The sequence below is a fragment of the Vicia villosa genome, linkage group LG7 (assembly GCF_029867415.1).
Source record: "Vicia villosa cultivar HV-30 ecotype Madison, WI linkage group LG7, Vvil1.0, whole genome shotgun sequence".
NCBI classification, from domain to species: domain Eukaryota; kingdom Viridiplantae; phylum Streptophyta; class Magnoliopsida; order Fabales; family Fabaceae; genus Vicia; species Vicia villosa.
In genome coordinates, this window is record NC_081186.1 from 85,844,639 (window position 1) to 85,862,945 (window position 18,307).

The following is an 18,307-nucleotide window of genomic DNA, read 5'->3' on the forward strand; positions in this document are numbered from 1 at the left end:
GCCCAGTTCATAACAACCGTTTCTCTCTAAAGAAAACCTTAACATATCATCAACTTATGCGCATCAGTTTTCTCTCGTGACCACTCCCCCTAAACAGAGAACTCTTAACACAACCCCCTTTTTTCAGTCGTAGATCACAAATCTGGCCACCAAAATCCTTAAATCCCCCTAAAATGGCCTGGATCGGGGTTTCAAAACCAAAAGCCCTAACCAACCAACACTACTAAAAATAAGACATTTGGTCAAAGGATTTTACATCAGGTTTTAAGATAAATGATGTAAAAAATATTTATCAAAGAATTTTACATCAGACTTTTATTTCCAATGATGTAAAAAATATTTGATTTAGGGAAAAATATAACACGGTGGCAGTTTGGTAAATAAATGAAATTTCATTATAACGGATTTCACATCGGGTCTAAATTTTCACCGATGTAAAAAATCCAATAATAAAAAAATAAAACACGATGGCAGTTTGGTAAATAGAATGAAATTTTATTATAAAGGATTTCACATCGGGTCTAAATTTGCACCAATGTAAAAAACCCATTAATGAAAAAATAATACACAGGGGCAGTTTTGTTATATATCTCCTTTCCATCGGATCTTTTATTTAACCGATGTGAAATTCTTCCCCTTCCTCAGTTTAAACCAAAACCCTAAATCTTGAAATCATTTCTTTCTTCTTCTGCCTCACTGCGCCAACATGACCTCCCCACGATGGCTTTTTTGCGTTTTCCTGGTTGAGTTCCGAGTTCAGCTCAATTCTTCTCTTACTTGTCTATTCTGTATCCATACTCTCATGGCTATTCGCAATGTTCTCAACGGAAAATTCCTCAACCGGAGCTAGGCTCATGTCTTCGTGGTTCAGAAACATCGAACAGGATCCCAAGGTCCAATCCTCGGAGTCAACGAAGCTTTTCTAGCTGATCAGAGCCAAACGAAATCAATGTCGGGGTAGTAAGTTCTCCATCTTTTCGTTCTTTCCCTGCTTCAGATCTTTTTTCTGCATGTTTTTGTCACGCCCAATTCGATTCAGAAAGAGATTGAAATGAAATTATCAAATCTAATCACCAGAACAGAGCAACACTGTTTTTCTAGCTATATATATCATTTTTATTAATTGAATTTCATTTATTTCTCTATTCCGATTTAGATTTGTACATTTCAGATTTATTTTTTGAAGATTATATTTGCATCCAAACTAAATTGTGATTTTCTTGATTTGATTTAGTATTTATTTATTTGGAATGGATCATCATGTAACTTGAATTTCTGTTTTATTTCCAAATTATGAAAGGGTGCCTATCGTGATGACAATGGAAAGCCAGTGGTTTTGGGATGTGTTAGAGAAGCAGAGAAGAGAATTGCAGGAAACCAATTCATGTGAGTGAAACTTGTTATTTTATTTGGCTGATTCGAACATTGACTTATAGGTATTTGTTATAGATTTGAAAATACTGTATAATTTTTTCGAGATTGATTAGACTGGTTAGACTCTGTACCTCAGCCAAGGTTGTCCACGAAAACTCTGATCTTTGTATTTTGTCGTTCTCTTCTCCAGAAGATTTAATTATTTTTATTTATTAATTAACATTGAGGAATTAAAAATTTACCTAAGTGAAGAAATGCTTCATGGTGCTTTTATTATGGATTTGCACTATCTGCTTGTTATACTTTGGTAAACTAAACTTTGTTACATCACAAGCAAAGAAAAACTACAATTATAGACTTGGTGTGTTGTTCAAAATATAATGCTGTGTAGAAATAACATAATATTTTGATAAATCCTCAAACTTTATGATGTGTTGTTCTTTGTCAATGACTAATCATCTAAAATGTAGTATGAATAGTTGTATCATCTCTTGAAATATGGTAATAAATGTAACCGTTTTTATCAATGTGCAGCCACTATATGAACTTTCTTCCTCTGTGAAGAGGTTGTAGAGTCATCATATTGATTTTGTTCAGCTACTAAGGGAGATTCCCCTATTGAATGTTGTGGATGTTCTTTTCTTTATCTTCACTGTGAAGTAAATGTAACTAAAAGTTAGCATAAAGAAAACAAATATAGGGGATAAAGGGCCCCTTGTCTCAAACTTCTTCTTCGAGTAAAGTTTCTACTAGGTTGTCCATTGTCACGGGATTTATTCATCAGCAATTTACTTACTAATACCCATTTGTTTTAGTCATTTTTATCATTGCGTATAATTTCATTTTGTTATTTTCTCTCTTCAATTCCACCGCCGTTCCTCTTCGATGAGATTAATTAGGAGGGGAAATAATTTGGTGAGATTAATGATTGTTAAGTAGCTTTATATCTTTGTGATTGAAAATTCTTGAAAATTTTCTGGATTGGATTCTACTTTTTTGTATGTGTTGATGACATTGATAATGATAAAGATGGTCCTTGTTATTGTTGTTGTTTTAGTTGTTTGTGGTTAGATTTTTCATTCATTTTTTTCTTAAGGTGAATCAATTTTTTGTGGCTTGTTTCTGATACCAGTGCTTTAGCTCTTGAATAAAGTATAATTTCGGTTGTTGTTAACATAAACACTAGTGCAAAAATGACAATACAATTTATAAATTTACACCCATTATACTAAAAACGGGTGTAAATAAGACACAAGATGGCAAATTTGTAAATAAAGTCTCATTTTTAATATTGACAAGTAACTATGGACACCCTATTTTTTAAAAACGGGTGTAAATTAAAAAAAAATTATAATCAAGTATTTATTACTCCCTCTTTTTTCGATAACGGGCGTAAATAGAAAAAGAAATAAATTTAATTTTTATTTGTAAAATAGTATAAGTTAATATTTATATTTCTCTTTCTTCTTTCATTGAACCCTAATTACCATTTTTATGCTCTTAATTTCACTGTATCAACTCCAAATGTTTCAAACTCCAATTCCACATCCACCATGAATCATTCTTCACAACCCGAAACACCTCCACCTTCTGATTCCATCACCTCGTCACAACCCGAACCGCCACCACCGTCTGATTCCGCCGCCAATCCATTATTTCCCGAACCATCGCCACCCGTCCTATTCGACCACACTATCCGAACCACAGTCTTGTTGTTCCATTCCTCAAATTTTCTATCATGCTTTCGTAGTTTGAGAATTGAGATCCTAACTTCCACTCCGATTCTCTTCATCTTCGACTCGGAGCCACCAACCAACACTGAAACCATCATGTAACAAAAAATGACACCGTTTCCATCAATGTTTAAGGGTTTGCACAGCCAAAATCTCTCCGCCGATGTAGCACATGTCGTCGATCAGCTAGAGCGCCACTGCTTGGCTCCCGATGGATCTCTCATCTCCAAGCCTCTCTACAACAATGTAATCCTCTCTCTAAACAATGCTCTCTATGTGTTTGTTGAATTTCCTCACATAATTGGAAAATGGGTGCTTCATTTTATCATTAAAAACTGGACCCATTTTGTTAAATGTCCAATAAATTGAATAAAAGTTTGGTGGGTACTGAAATTTGCTGTTTGATTTGCAGGCTAGAGAGGAAATGTGCAGGGAACGACTTTGATATCTCGAAGCCATGGTATGTGAATGTTATCTTGTGTTTGGGTTACAGATTGGATTTAAACCATATGCATTGTTTGATTGTAATGTAAATGACGATTTAAATTGCAGTTCGCTAATATTGTTGATGCGGTCGCCTTTGCAACCGCAATTGCGGAGTGAATTAAATTCACATATGCGACTGCATCAAGAACGCTTCAACAACTTCATTCATGTTCATTCAATTCTTTAAGCATATTTTGTTTGTATTACAGATTGGAGTTAAACCATCTGCACTGTCACTTCAATCTAAACCAATTGTACACTTACTTTCATTGAAATTATTCTGTTTGGAAGAAGTATTGAAATGAGGTCTTGGTACGATGGGTCAAACTTTCGGTACGGCGGCGAGGGGTAGACCTGCTAGGTTAACAATCCTAGTTTCTTCAGAAATTGTGATCTTTTTGATGATCTATTTCCTTCTGTGTGACTGTTGGAATCTTCAAAAGTGTTGTTGGTAATTGGTTGAGAGGGCCTGTTATTTTCATTCTCAACATACTCTGCATCTCTCAAAAGACGAAGTAATTCAAAGGCACTTTCTTTTCCTTTATCATTTCCATTCTGTGAGATATAGAAAAGAGGAACAATAACTTCATCCAAAATCAACCCCTTTTTTCTCCAACTTCCCACTAATACACAGTAAGCTTTCTTCTAACTTCAATTCCCACCCTTATCTTCATTTTTCCAAAACAACCCTTTTCTGTTTCCATCTTGTTTCATTCTTTTCCGTTTCACTTCATTCTAAATTTCACTTTTTTATCATTTGGGTATCTTAATATGTTGTTTTTATTGAACAATTGACATAACCCAGATGGGTTTCTTAAGTTTTATATATTTAGAGTCACAGAATTGTAACAAAATGTAGAGATGAGTAAAATAGATTTGAACATTTAAGGAACTGTTTGGTAGAAATTGAATTAGTTGCTATGTTATGTTTGTTGGTTCTGCTGCTATGAGCTTGTGTAACCGCGAACAACTAAAATGCTCGGGGCTCGGGCATTTTATTTTAGCTCAGGCATTTTAGTTGTTTGCGGTTGCACTTGTACCGTAGTCATTCTTAGCATCCGAGAGTATTGTGCATATTGTTGTTTCTTATGTTATATATTATCTCCATTCTCTAGGAGTGAAGACTTTACATACAGTTTCCGACTTAGAATGATGTTATCCAATTGTATGACATGTGCGAAAGTTATATCCTCGCTTGATTGTATAAGTTCAAGAGTTTCTGAAGTTGGTCTCGCTGCATTCTTTTACAAAACCGAATTCGGCCAGAAGAAATGCTGCTTCTCCTATAGTTTTGCTCAACCGGGTCTATTCGTCGGTTTCAAGTAAGTTAGTAGCAGTTTATGCTTATGATAATGAGAGAAGTGTGAACGTTTCTCGCAACATTGAATCCTTTTTATTCCTTTTCAGGAAGATGAGTTGGTCGGTTAGAAGCAGTGTAAACGACGGCAGTTTTAGTCCATCAAACGGAAGTAACGGAAGGACGCGTATCATCTATAATGTCTTGTGTGATCCATCCTTAGCTTCCAGCACTTGTAGCACTTTGTTCAATTCGCAGATTATTGTTCTGTGCACTTCTCTTTGGTGAAGAATTAATCTTCTTTTTAAGTTTTTGTTTCAGTTTTGAATGTAACAAGGGCTTCCTTGTTTGTGCATCAGACCGCGATGCGTCTATAATTGTTCTTCAGTTAGCTCATGTCCTATAGTTCTTCAGGAGGACATGTTTGTCCTAGACTTAATTACTCATGAACCAAATCAGCATTAAATGATACATGTCTTCTCTTTAATCCAAAATGTAATAAAACTTATGTATGTGCTCTTTTTTAATAAATGTTGGAGTTTCTATATTTTGTTTTAAATTTCATTGTTAAATGGCACTGTGTTATTGCACCCATGTATTTGCTCTAAGCTTCATGTTATTTTTAATCTTATTTTTCATTGTTCATGTCTAATGGCCAGATACAACATCCAAGATTGCATTTGAATAGGTTCGACATGGTGATTGCACCTAAGCATGACTATTATCCTCTGACTCCACAAGGACAAGAACAAGTTCCCCGGCTTATTCGAAGTTGGATAACTCCACGTGATCCTCCTGATAGTCATGTGGTATGTATAATGTGCATATGATATGGCCATAAGTAGCTTGTTGCTTTGACGGAGAAACTATGATTTTACTTTATTGAGAAGACTCCTCAAAAAGTATATTTATTGGTCTAATGATTGATTAGTGTTTGTTTTGAATTTACCATGCCAGGAGTATATTTTACATTTCTCATGATCAATACTAAAACAAAAAGGCTAGGACATTACTTGTATTTCATATTATTGAATTTGAAATTTTGCTTTCTGAAACTCTATTATTAGTTTTGAAATAAATGCTATTGTCAATTAAAAAAAACTTCGATACTCAAGGCGAAGATCAAGAATTAAAAAGTGCAGCTGTTGCGCAAGTATAGTGGATATCTCGGCAGTCTCAAGAAGGAGTTCTTGAAGAAGAAAAAGAATGGAAAGTTACCAAAGGAAGCTCGTCAACAACTACTCGATTGGTGGAACCGTCATTACAAATGGCCCTATCCATCGGTAACTATGCTCTACATTTGAATAGGTTAATTGTTGTACTTGCTAAGAAGGAAAGAGGCTTGAAAAGATGCAGGAAGAACTTATTTGTATTAGCACGAACCTCGAAGACAGACTGTAAGTTACTTTAGAAGGACCTTTGGACTGCAAAGAAACTTTTTGATAGTATAAAAATCATAATTTTTAGGTGTAGAAGGTACATATGTAAATCAATAAAGGTACATATATATCACGTTTAAAAGCTAAAATTGTGAAAGTTAATGTTTGGACTGCATAAGTAAAAGTTCATAGTTTAAAAAGATTGCACTTGTGTGTTTTTGGTTCTTAACTATAGTGCCAGTTAGCATTCAATCTCTGTTGGTATTGCCTAGCTTTGAATATATGAATATAAGAGAAATTGCACCTGTGTGTATTCTCCTTCACTATTTCATCTAAGTTAAACTAATTTCAATTTTCAAATATGAGATAACAAATAAATAATGTAGCTAACCATGTTAATGCATGTCGTGTTAGGATTCATCATTTAGGTTTTTTTTCCTTCTTTTAAACCTAAAGCTACATGTTAAAATTACTAGACCTTTATTTATTCTAGCTTGGGCTGATGCATTTGTTGTCACAGCAGATTCCGTTAGTATGATAAGTGAAGCTTGTAGCACAGGGTAAGCTTGTGAATAGGTATTTCTAAAATTAACACTAATTTAAATACTTTCTCTTGGTTCAAGTATTTTATATTATGATAATAAATTATTTTGTTTGTTCCACAGAAAGCCCGTTTACTTCAATTTTCAATTGTCTTTTGAATGCTTCCATAAACGAGTGACTTCCCATCTTGCAGATTTGCGATTCCACTGTTGATCCCTAGCCACACTCAATCACGGTTCCCTCTGCTCCGGTCGTCGTTGAAGATTCACTGTTTCAACAGTTTAGCATCTTGTAAGTTCACTTTATCAAGCTGAGAGTGGAAAATAGGGATTTATTGGTTTAACAATGTAATTTAGCATTTCATATAGTAGTTGTCTGTTCAAATGTCTTAATGAATCTCACTCATGCACTTCAATAATTCAGCACTTCAAAAACAATATTCCATTTCTTTAATTTTGATTCACTCACGAGTCTTTGACTTACTTTCTTGGAAATGATTCATTTATTTCTTGTGTTGCAGATTGATTCTATATTAAAGAAACTGTTTGATGATGGCGTAGTGAAACGTGAAGATTTGTTTATTACCTCGAAACTCTGGTTTGTTTGTTTATATATTAATATTAATATTAATATATTAAAGACTTCACTAAGTAGTATTTCTTTAATTTTGATTCACTCAGTAGTCGTTGTCTTATTTATAAATTCAATTAGACATGTGGCTTATATTGGTAGAATTAGATATTTTCAACTCATGGGCATGTGTTTATATAAAAATAAAACTCAATATTTATTTTTATTTTAAAATAAAATCAAGTTTGAAAAAAAGAAGACAATTGTATGTAAGACTTTACAACCATATCTAGTGTGAATATTTTTAATTAAGTTCATACTAAAAGGGTGGGCTTCTAATTCCAATGAGATTCAACACTATCCACTTTAGTAGCTTGGCAATCACATTTGAGACATATGCATGGGGTAGCATAGAGGGATATGGGAAACAACTTGAATAAGCAATGCATTTATAATAATCGGACACTCCCTCTCCTTTCTTTGCCTAATGTGAAATGTAGGAGCATTATGGGTTGCAAAATATGGGAAAGACAATTATTACCAACAACAGATATTTTGAAAACACTTTCTTATAATAACACTTTTTTGTAATAATTTCTTGTGTCTTGTTTTTTTTCATACAGAAAACAATTGCTTCTCTAAGGCGTGGTATTTTGGCCATGGATGAATCCAATGCTATATGTGGAAAGCGGTTGGATTCAATTGGACTAGAGAACACCGAAGCTAACCGTCAAGCATGATGTAAAATTATATATGAAGAAAGTGTTATGACTTAGTTAAAATATAATTTTTATGTGTATGATTTTATAGTACTTGAAATATTATGACTGCACATGATTTTGTATACTTTTTGGTTAATATTAAAAATATTTTGACTTAGTTAAAATATGATTTTTATGTGTATGATTTTATAGTATTTGCAATATTATGACTGAAAATGAAATATAACTAAATAGTGTATAAGAAATAGGGTGTAAATGGATATAATTGTTCATTCATAAATGACGTATTTACACCCGATTTTTATTAAAATAGGGTGTAATTAATAACATATATACACCCGATTTTTATTAAAATAGGGTGTAATTAAAACATAATTAAGTCCAATTACACCCGATTTTTATTAAAATAGGGTGTAATTAAAACGTAATTACGCCCAATTACACCCGATTTTTATTAAAATAGGGTGTAATTAAAAACATAATTATGCCCAATTACACCCGATTTTTATTAAAACAGGGTGTAATTAAAAACGTAATTACGCCCAATTACACCCGATTTTTATTAAAACAGGGTCTAATTAAAAACGTAATTACACCCGATTTTTGTCAAAATAGGGTGTAATTAAAAACGTAATTACGTTCAATTACACCCGATTTTTGTTAAAATAGGGTGTAATTAAAAACGTAATTACGTTCAATTACACCCGATTTTTGTTAAAATAGGGTGTAACGTAGAACGTATTTACACCCGATATTTTTAAAATAGGGAGTAATTACGAACGTATTTACACCCGTTTTAAAAACGGGTGTAAATTCGTTAGACATTTCTCACCCGGTGGATATACACCCGATTTTTATTAAAAATAATGGGTGTAAATTTAATTAAAAACGGGTGTAAATTAACATTTTTGTACTAGTGAAATGTGAAATGATTTTGACAGGGACTGTATAAAAGATCCGAAAGCCTAAGCCTTGGAAGCATCCTCAGCCTATAACAAGGACTCAGCTAATACAACTGCGCGATGAGTTTCGGGACACAGCTCCTCACTATGGTGGACGGAAAGGTATTATCTCAACTTGAGAACTTACCTTATTTGGATCCTTTTAAGCGCTATTCCTGATTAAATTTTCTTAGAATATTAGGGGTTTAAATGGAAATTATGTGTCTATAATTTAGTTCACTTTCAGACTTTTTTACTTTTGTTTTTGCAAATCATAATCAAAAGGTTTTATCCATTCTTTCATTTATTGAATATGATGCCTCGGATACAGAATGATAGTCTAGAATTTCATACTCTGATTCTTCATTTTGCAAAAGGCTTAGATTTCACTAAGTATCTAGAACTATATAGTAATGATAATTAATCGGATAAGCCTTAGTTGTTGTTGTTTAGTCTCTTGGAGATAACAAAAAAGGGATCCAAGCTCTATTATATTTATCATTTGCAAGAATATTTGTTGTGTTAACTATAAATTGGATCAAGTTCTTTTCACTACAAAGGTGAAAATTGGCTTCCATTGGCACATCGACAAGTACGAAAGAATGAATAATCATTTCCTTAGGATCACTGTTCCTTGTGAAGCCAGACTCTCACTTTTTGTAGTGAAAAATTGAAAAAAAGAAAATGAAAAAAACAAGTAATCAACCATTATGTTTTTGTTCTCGAAAACGATTTTATCAAATAATGAAATCTTCCCATAAATAATAAAGTTGCAGCCATTGTATTTTATCCCCACAAATTAATTTTGTGCTCCTATCATTCCACTTGTTTGATTTCCATCTTAATTGATTTAAATAAGTTGAAATTCACATATGCTTTTCCACATGCTAGAGATTTGGGACGCTCTTCGAGCTGCAGCAGAAGCTGATCTTTCTTTGGCACAGGCAATTGTGGATAGTGCCGGGTCATTGTCCAGAGTTTTGATTTGATAGTATGCTATGATAATCAATGGTAAAATCAAGGGTCATATATTTTCTTTTTTATTACTTTCAATATCTATTAACAGGTTATATCTCTCATCACTTCGAATCTAATGTTTATTTTAAAATTATTCAGGTATATTCATCATGTATGTATTGATAATTCCACATCAAAAGTGTATGGATTTATGGACCCTGCTATGTTGAATATTGTCTCTGTCAAATATAACTGAATCTTGGATGCAGGTAATAAAATAACTTTAATTTGTTATTTACTTTGCGTTTTGCAACTTAATATGAATTTTCAAAGAATAACTCTATTGTTATTTACGTATTGTAGGTATTTGATGATCCTACAGAATTAACACAAGAAGATTTGTATGATTTGCGACTCTGTTGGGCAAAATGTTTCTTTGAGTTATATAAAGAATAACTTTATGTTTCTCGTGGATGTATTGCATGTTGGTTTTTCAAGTGCGCGAAAGGACTTAAATGGTTGGATATTTGTTGTGTTGTTATCTTGTGTATCCTAGATTAATACTTTTTGTTTATTTTGACGAATATATATGAAAAATGTGTGCTGTGGGAAAAATGTGTAAAATAGCAACATAGTTTTGGTCTGTGTGGTATTTGAATCTTTTATGAAAAATTAGTTAAAAAAAATTATAGGTTAAAATAGGAGAAATAGTAAAAACAACCATTATATGTTTAAAAGTAGAAAATATATTACATCGGGTATTATGAAAACCGATGTAAAAACAGTATATTACATCGGGCGCATTTAAAAACCGATGTAAAAAGTTGCGTATATTTTTTTTAAAAAAATTGCATTATTTTTCACATCAGACATCTGAATATAACCGATGTGCTATGTTGATTTTTCACATCGGGCCTCGGCTCGATGTAAAATGTCTCAGACTTATTACATCGCCTGGCTTTACATCGGGCCCAGAACCGATGTAAAAAGTACTTTTCGCCCGATGTAAAAAGTACTTTCTGCACTAGTGCAATATCCAAATTAAACCACAACCCTCATGCGAACTAATTAAAAAATACCATAGGGGTTTAAACCAACATATCAAGCACAATACTGTAACAAGAGAATGGCAAAAAGAAACTTAAAAGGTACCTGACCGGAGTAACGTCCAGCGCAAACTTTGACGGCGATGAAGATGGTATGCTTTCCACCTCTCTCTTTTGATCTCTCTTTACTCTTCACTTGCTCTCTTCTTTCTACTCTTTTTCTAGATGTTATTGATGCTTAGAAGTTAGTATCATGGTTTTGGGGTTTGGTTTCAACTTCGACAGCGTAACATTTGGAAAACGGTAGAGCCATTATAATGAGTCAATAGGTTGCTTTATAGAGTTTGTTTGTTCTTTTGGAAAAGTGAAGCGTCTGAGAATCGGTTAGAAAAGAGAGGGAAAACTTTAGGGTTTTGCAGAAATTTTGCTGAAATTATTTGATGAATCCGTAGAAAACATAACCATAACAACCAATAGCCATAACAATATGATGATGCTCATGGTTGAAGTTTGTTGTGTTTCCTTGCAAATTATGGCGTTGTATGGTTAAGGGGATGATACATGGTGATGATATTGGTAGCAAGTGTATAGTTCAAGTTATTGATAAGCAAAGGATGGTTGATGGTTGTCTAATGAAGAGCAATGGATGGATGATGCGCATAAACGAATGCCCATTCCCTTTCCAATTACCTTTTAACATTTGTTCTGGTCTTTTGACACTCTTTTCTCTCAAAACATAACCATAACATCCATGACACTCACTACAAAAAAAACTCAAGGTTGCCAGGTGCATAACACCCCGCAAAGCCAAATACCACCCTGCAACGTCATACTTGCGAGGTGACACGCTCACCCTTCAAAAATGTTAGTCGCAACATTTTGCAAGGGGATACGCATCCCGCAACTTTGCCAGGTGACTATCACCCCGCAATGTTGCCAGGTACAAAGCGCCCCGCAAACACGTTTTCCTAGAGTTACAGACAACTTAGTTCCATGTGCACAGTTGGGTCAGAGCAGGTGGTACAGTTGACTTGCGGGGTGATTTTCACCTAACAATATTTGAATATTCAGAAACTTGCAAGGTGAAATTCACCTGGCAAATATTTTAAGATACCATGATACTTTCACATCGCAAATAGCAACATATATAACAAAAAAATTATATTTATATTATTCTAAATATTAAAATTAATATTTAGAATAATATAAATATAATAAATAATTTAAATTCAAAAAATTTTAAAAATACTAAAATTATAATTAATTCTAAAAATTTAAATTCATACTTAATATAAATAAATTCATACTTAATATAAAGAAATTCATAATTAATCTAAAACATTTAAATTCAAAATAATATTCACTCGGGATTTGAGACGTCCGCGTTATTTTCGTTTTCTTCATCATTCTCGTCTACCATTCCTTGGTTACCATCCGCTCTAAATCCACCACCACCATATTGTTGTTGAAATAATTGTTGCATTTGTTGTATTTGTTGTTGTATTTGTTGTTGCACTTGTTGTTGAATTTGTTGTTGTGTAAGCATTATTTGCTCTTGTGAAAGTCTCAATGCTTCCTCCAACTCCATTTGTCTTTTTCTCAATGTTTCATTTTCACGTGCTGCTTCACTCTGAGCTAGTTGTCTAATTGTTTCAGTTATTTCAGGGGTTAATGTCGGAGGACGTGAAGACCCTTCCCCGTCTGCAATTCTCCTAAATAAAGAATACCTATCCCTTTTTTTGTAGTTGCCAGCTAAAGGTCCAGTAGCATATAGTTTTCCATTTCTATTCCTTCCTTTACTTGTTTTCAACCACAAATATTGATCAATAGCTGGATCAAGAGGATATCGTCCCCGTGGACCACCTAACTCAGGATGTTTAGCTAAAAACTGCACCTTTAGTACTCCGCCTACACATACGTAAATAAATTAAATGAAATAGGTGAAGGCAATTAAATGAAATAAAATGTATAGAACTGCACTCATGATTTGGAATAATAATAATACATTCTAATAACATACTTAATTCAACTTAATACCTTCTAAATCAATACTTAAAAAAACACTCATGATTTGGAATAATAACAATACATTAAAATAACAAAATAAGCCAAAAATGCAACACAAACAAACACAGAATTACACTTGTTGTTACAAACAGACTAGCCATAAAAGTGCATGGAATTCATCACAATTGCACTCACTAATGCAACACACACTGATGCAACACACAAACAAACATAGAAGTGCATGGAATCTAAATGGAGACCACCTATATGTAACGATGTGTGGCTGAATTTTCGTATCCGTGAGTTTTTCTATTTCCTTACTCAGAATGTGTATGTAAGGTTGTTAGTTAGCAGATAGAAAACATGTCAGTGCTGGAATCCATTTTTTACATTTCCTTTGGATTCGATTTGTTTAGTGACTATACGTTTAAGAATCTTTTGGTGAGTGAAGTCATATTGTCTGGAATTCATCAGTTTTGGTGAGTGCAGTCATATTGAGTGGAATTCCAAGGCTACATCAAAGGCTCCATCTACTTGTTCTACTACATTCAAAAGCATCTCAATCACCTTCAATTTGTAAGTTTCTAAAGCTTTAGATCCATGACTGAAATGCATGTTAGGGTTGTTAGAAATTAGAAAAATGATATAGGCGTAGGTTGTTAGTAGTCTTTAGGTTGTTAAGAAGGATAAAAACTTACTTTGAAGTCTGTTTTGGGCTCTGCCATGGAACCTGCAGAAATGGTGTTTGTAGGTGTGTTTTGGTAGTTCATTTCCGAAAACACGTCCCTGACCAGTTTCGGAAATGAACTTCCGAAAAGTGTCCAGAAGTGTTTTTTTTTTTGTTTTTTTAATTGTTTCACATTCTTATGGATTTCAATTGTTTCAGGAATATGGCAGGCAACCCAGCACGTATCACACAGGGGAGAGAGACACAGATAGCGTCGGATAGACGCGAGCATGCGGCGCAGCTTGCATCAACGCGGGGACGGGGTGGAGTACGAGCACCCGTACATACTGATGAGCCTGGTTCCTCGTCTGGATAGAGGAGTCGGCTGACTCGGGTATCTTCTTCCCTTCAGGAGGAGGTACGAGAGGAGGAGAAGGTGAGATTCCAGGAGGCGGAGGAGGAGATACCTGATGCTGATCCTCCACACAGGGAGGAGGAGGAGGAGGACGAGGAGGGCTACCCGGGAGGGCCTAGGGACACGACCGTGCTGATTTCCTACCACTAGCACGTCGCTCGACGTGTCTGGGATGGAGACGTATTTTTTATAATTTATCCGACTTTATTATTTAACCGTTATTTATTTAGCTTTTTATTCCACATTCTCTTAACGGTCTAATTAACAATGTTTTTTGTTTTTTTTGTAACAGGAAAGGCCGACTTTAAAAATGGTGAACCACGCACGGAAGATTTTTGGTCTCTTTAAACCAGAGGCGCAATGGTTTAATGATGCGGTGACTGCTTTTGGGCTTGGTGGGTTGTGCATGACCGGGTATACTACCATCAGCCACGGCATGCAGGGGGCCTTTGTGGAGCGGTGACATCGGGAGACGTCTTCTTTCCACTTACCGGTTGGGGAGATGACGATCACCTTGCACGATGTGCAGTGTCTTCTCCAATTGCTGATTAGGGGGATGCTGCTGAACCATTCCCAGATCCAGAGGGTCGATGCGATCGACTGGATGACGATCTATCTAGGTATGGACCCAGATATGGCTGATTTTGAGTGCCGGACGACAAATGGGCCTCATATCTGGTTCTCCACATTGAGCAATTATTATGAGCACCACTTGGTGGCGGCGGCCGAATCCGAGGATGCGGATAACGACCTATTTATGGAGTATCATTGTGCCTGCGCTCTTCGGTGTTGGTTCATGTTTTTAGTAGGCACTGCACTCTTTGTGGACAAGAGTGCAAGATACGTCGACGTGACCTACCTCCGCTACTTCATGAACTTGACTACCATTCACCAGTGGAACTGGGGGTCAGCTATTCTGGTATACCTATACCAGAAGCTGAATGAGGCCTCCAACTTGAGGACCAGGCAGTTGACCGGATCCGCCACACTCCTGACGGTACGTTTCATTTTAATTGTTTCACATTTATTTATGGTTAGTATTTATTTTTAATACATTATCGTGTTTGTGTTTCAGGGCTAGATCATCTCCTACTTCCCCCGCATCCACGACTTCCACATTGATCCTGCGTACGAGGAAGCCATGCCCAGGGCCTCCCGATACGTTCTCCAAAGGGGGGACAATGAAGTGGGACCATATCGGGGGTACCTCGACCGCACAGCTCACGATGACATTCGTTGGAGGGAATTCAGTAACTACACTGTTGTTGTCGCCTTTGATCGCATCGCGTTATATTATGGTTGGTTGGCATGCGGGACTAACACCATGGTGATGTATCTCCCTGAGCGGTGCATGCGGCAATTTGGACATGTGCAGATGATACTGAGGTCTCCATTTGAGGCTTCTCCCGACACACTTACCCGAGTGGAGCTCACTGCCATATTTGCGGACTGGGAGCGTCATGTGGTCCCGGAGGAGTATCGTCGCATGCAGGTCACCTAGGACTGGCATTGTGTAGAGGGGTACGACACATATTTCTATCGGGTGTCACATCCTCTGATGATAGCTGACGCTCCCGGCGCTCCTAGGCCAGCATACGAGGAGATCCTGGAGAACCAGCAGGCCGAGGATGACCATGCCATTGATCTCCTTCCGATATGCCAGCGGATAGAGATGCTTGGGCGGGACGCGTTGGAGCGAGGTATCATTGATCAGGGCGGTCTAGAGGCAATCGCCGTGGTGGAGAGGATAGTCGGTGATGCTGGCCGTGCGGCGGCATACATGAGGCATATGAGGTCCCAGGGAGAGAGGGTTAGGCATACACAGTAGGGGTTCCGGATTATTTTTCTTGTATTCGGCTTGTATTTCGCACACTATTACTATTTTATTCGGCTTGTATATATTATTTGGATTTTATTTATTATATTAGTATTTTCTGTTGATATGTCATTTATTTTATTTGGCGTTTTCGTTTAATTAAAAATACGGGACTGTTAAGAAAAACATAAAAAAAAACACAATTTCTGCATAATTCAAAAGTGCATTTCCGAAACCCCCCAAAATGTGAAAAAGGTGTTTTTAGAAGTGCATCTCCGAAATTAAACGCCCCCCATTTGGTGTTTTCGGAAGTGCACTTCTGAAGTCTGGGAAAATTTAGAAAAAAAGTACTTCGCAGATGCATCTCCGAAGCAGGGGCAAGTTGGGGTTTTCGCTGGGGGTCACCCCCATAGGGGGGTCAATAGAGAAATTCTCTTATTTATTGCATTGTATCTTTCTTGAAATTAGTAGTAGTTTATCGAGGTATAATGTATGTGCAGATATATGGTAAATAGGCAACAAAGTCAGAGATAATGTTACCCTACTGAGCTGTAGCACAGTGTGAACTAAAATAATGTTTCACAGATAATCAATAGTTATCAAGTGTTAACATTAGATATATGAAATCGTTAAATATATGCAGTGGGTGGCAGTGGGTGAACTAATAGTTATCAACACATATAATACTATCTTTCCAATCGTTATCAAGTGTTAACAGTAGATATATGCAGTTTCTTACTGGTATTTACTGGTTGCTTAGAGAAAATATAGAAGAAGAAAATTAATTACTTAAATAAAATATTAATTCTACCCGAAATTTGTCGAACCAACGTTTATATAAATCATGATCCTTCTTTATAAGTTGTCCGAAAGTCTTCCAAGATGCTTTATACAACTCTTGGATAATTTCCTTTATGCTAACTGCAGCAGGCCTACTTCGCACAAAACTAAATACCAAAATTTGAATAAGTATTAATTAAATTTTAAAAAATAGAAACAAGTGCATAGCTAAATAATATATAAGAAAGAAACTTACGAGTTTCCAACAGGTTTAATAACCCATCTTCCATCCTGCTTCTCATGTGTATACTCCATCGCAACCACATCCACGTCCTCAATGTCCTCCTCCTCCACCTCCTCCTCCTCCTCCTCCTCCTCCTCCTTCTGATCGGGCAATATATGATCAACATGCTCCTGATGGTGATGGGATGTCGAATATCTATGTGGGGAATGTGAGGTGCCTGAGCCCCTGGAGTTGTGGGATGACGAGGACCGACGTGGAGGATGTGGGATGCTAGATCCCTCAGGCTGATGGAATGAGGAGGATCCAGGTGGGTGATATGGGATGCTAGAACCCACATGATGCATGTCGGGTATTAAAAATCCTGGTGGAACATTCTTTGAAGTGAGTAGTGAAATATAATATCTATGAGATGGATCTGTGCTCATAGACTGAGGCATAGTCGGATGTGGCATAGTCTGCTGAGGTGTAGAATGCTGAGCCCCCTGACTAGACTAAGCCTGCTGAGGTGTAGTCCTCTGAGGTGTAGTCTGCTGAACCGCTTGACTAGTCTGAGGCAAAGGGCAATACATAGGATTTGTATGAACCTCAACTACATGTAGCCTTGGGCGACGAACTTTCTTAGCACTCTTACCTTTATCCTCAAGACGTGGAGGCATTTTACCTAATTAAAAGAATTTGATTATAACATATTTAATAAACAATATGCATCATTAAGATAAACAATATGTATATTTAGTTTGAACATATTAAAGGACAACAAAAGCATCATTAAAATACTAGATTCATTATAATATGTATTAAAAGTCTAAACATATTAAAGGCATCTACATATTAAAATATTAGATTTATTACTAGATTCATTACAATATATATTAAGAGCTTCATTAAAATACTAGATGCATCATCATTCAAAATCTTCATTATCTTCATTTGATTCAAAATTATCTTCAAATTCTGACTCTTCGTCATCTTCATCGACATTATTTGATTGCAACAATATAGCCGCGTCAACATGCTGACCCTCAACTTCGTTATCACACAAACTTGCAAGTTGTTCAACTTCAATCACATGATTATTTTGTGACATTTCATTTACTTGATAAGCAAGGTCTTCTACAAGTTCATCATTTTCAATATGGCCTATTGGTTTTGACTTGATTGCAACACACCAATCACGCTTATCTCGGTGAATTGAAGGATAAGGGACGTAATAAACTTGCCTGACAAGATGTGCCATGGTGAAACGATCATAATGCTTGTACCTTCAATCCATTTTAATCTCTACGGTGTTATATTTTTTATTTATTTTTGTGCTTCTAGCAGATGGATC

General features: G+C 35.7%; 2 long non-coding RNA genes across 13 annotated transcripts; both read left to right on the plus strand.

Annotated features, from left to right (window-relative positions):
* The first annotated feature begins 631 nt into the window (after positions 1 to 631).
* LOC131621060 (uncharacterized) lies at positions 632 to 10,643 on the plus strand. 2 transcript variants are annotated; one of them, XR_009289435.1, is made up of 6 exons: positions 632 to 960; positions 1,301 to 1,386; positions 9,046 to 9,168; positions 9,937 to 10,056; positions 10,162 to 10,271; positions 10,366 to 10,643. It is a non-coding gene; the product is annotated as an uncharacterized LOC131621060 (long non-coding RNA). The 2 variants fall into 2 exon arrangements; XR_009289436.1 differs by having other exon boundaries at positions 632 to 957.
* Positions 3,520 to 8,327, plus strand: LOC131621058 (uncharacterized). Of its 11 annotated transcripts, none has more exons than XR_009289430.1 (8): positions 3,520 to 3,567; positions 3,803 to 4,226; positions 4,709 to 4,915; positions 5,001 to 5,174; positions 5,550 to 6,287; positions 6,790 to 7,103; positions 7,333 to 7,409; positions 8,006 to 8,325. It is a non-coding gene; the product is annotated as an uncharacterized LOC131621058 (long non-coding RNA). The 11 variants fall into 11 exon arrangements; XR_009289432.1 differs by lacking the exon at positions 5,001 to 5,174 and having other exon boundaries at positions 5,550 to 5,699; positions 6,006 to 6,287; positions 8,006 to 8,319; XR_009289426.1 differs by lacking the exon at positions 5,001 to 5,174 and having other exon boundaries at positions 6,790 to 6,845; positions 7,006 to 7,103; positions 8,006 to 8,275.
* Positions 10,644 to 18,307: the final 7,664 nt, after the last annotated feature.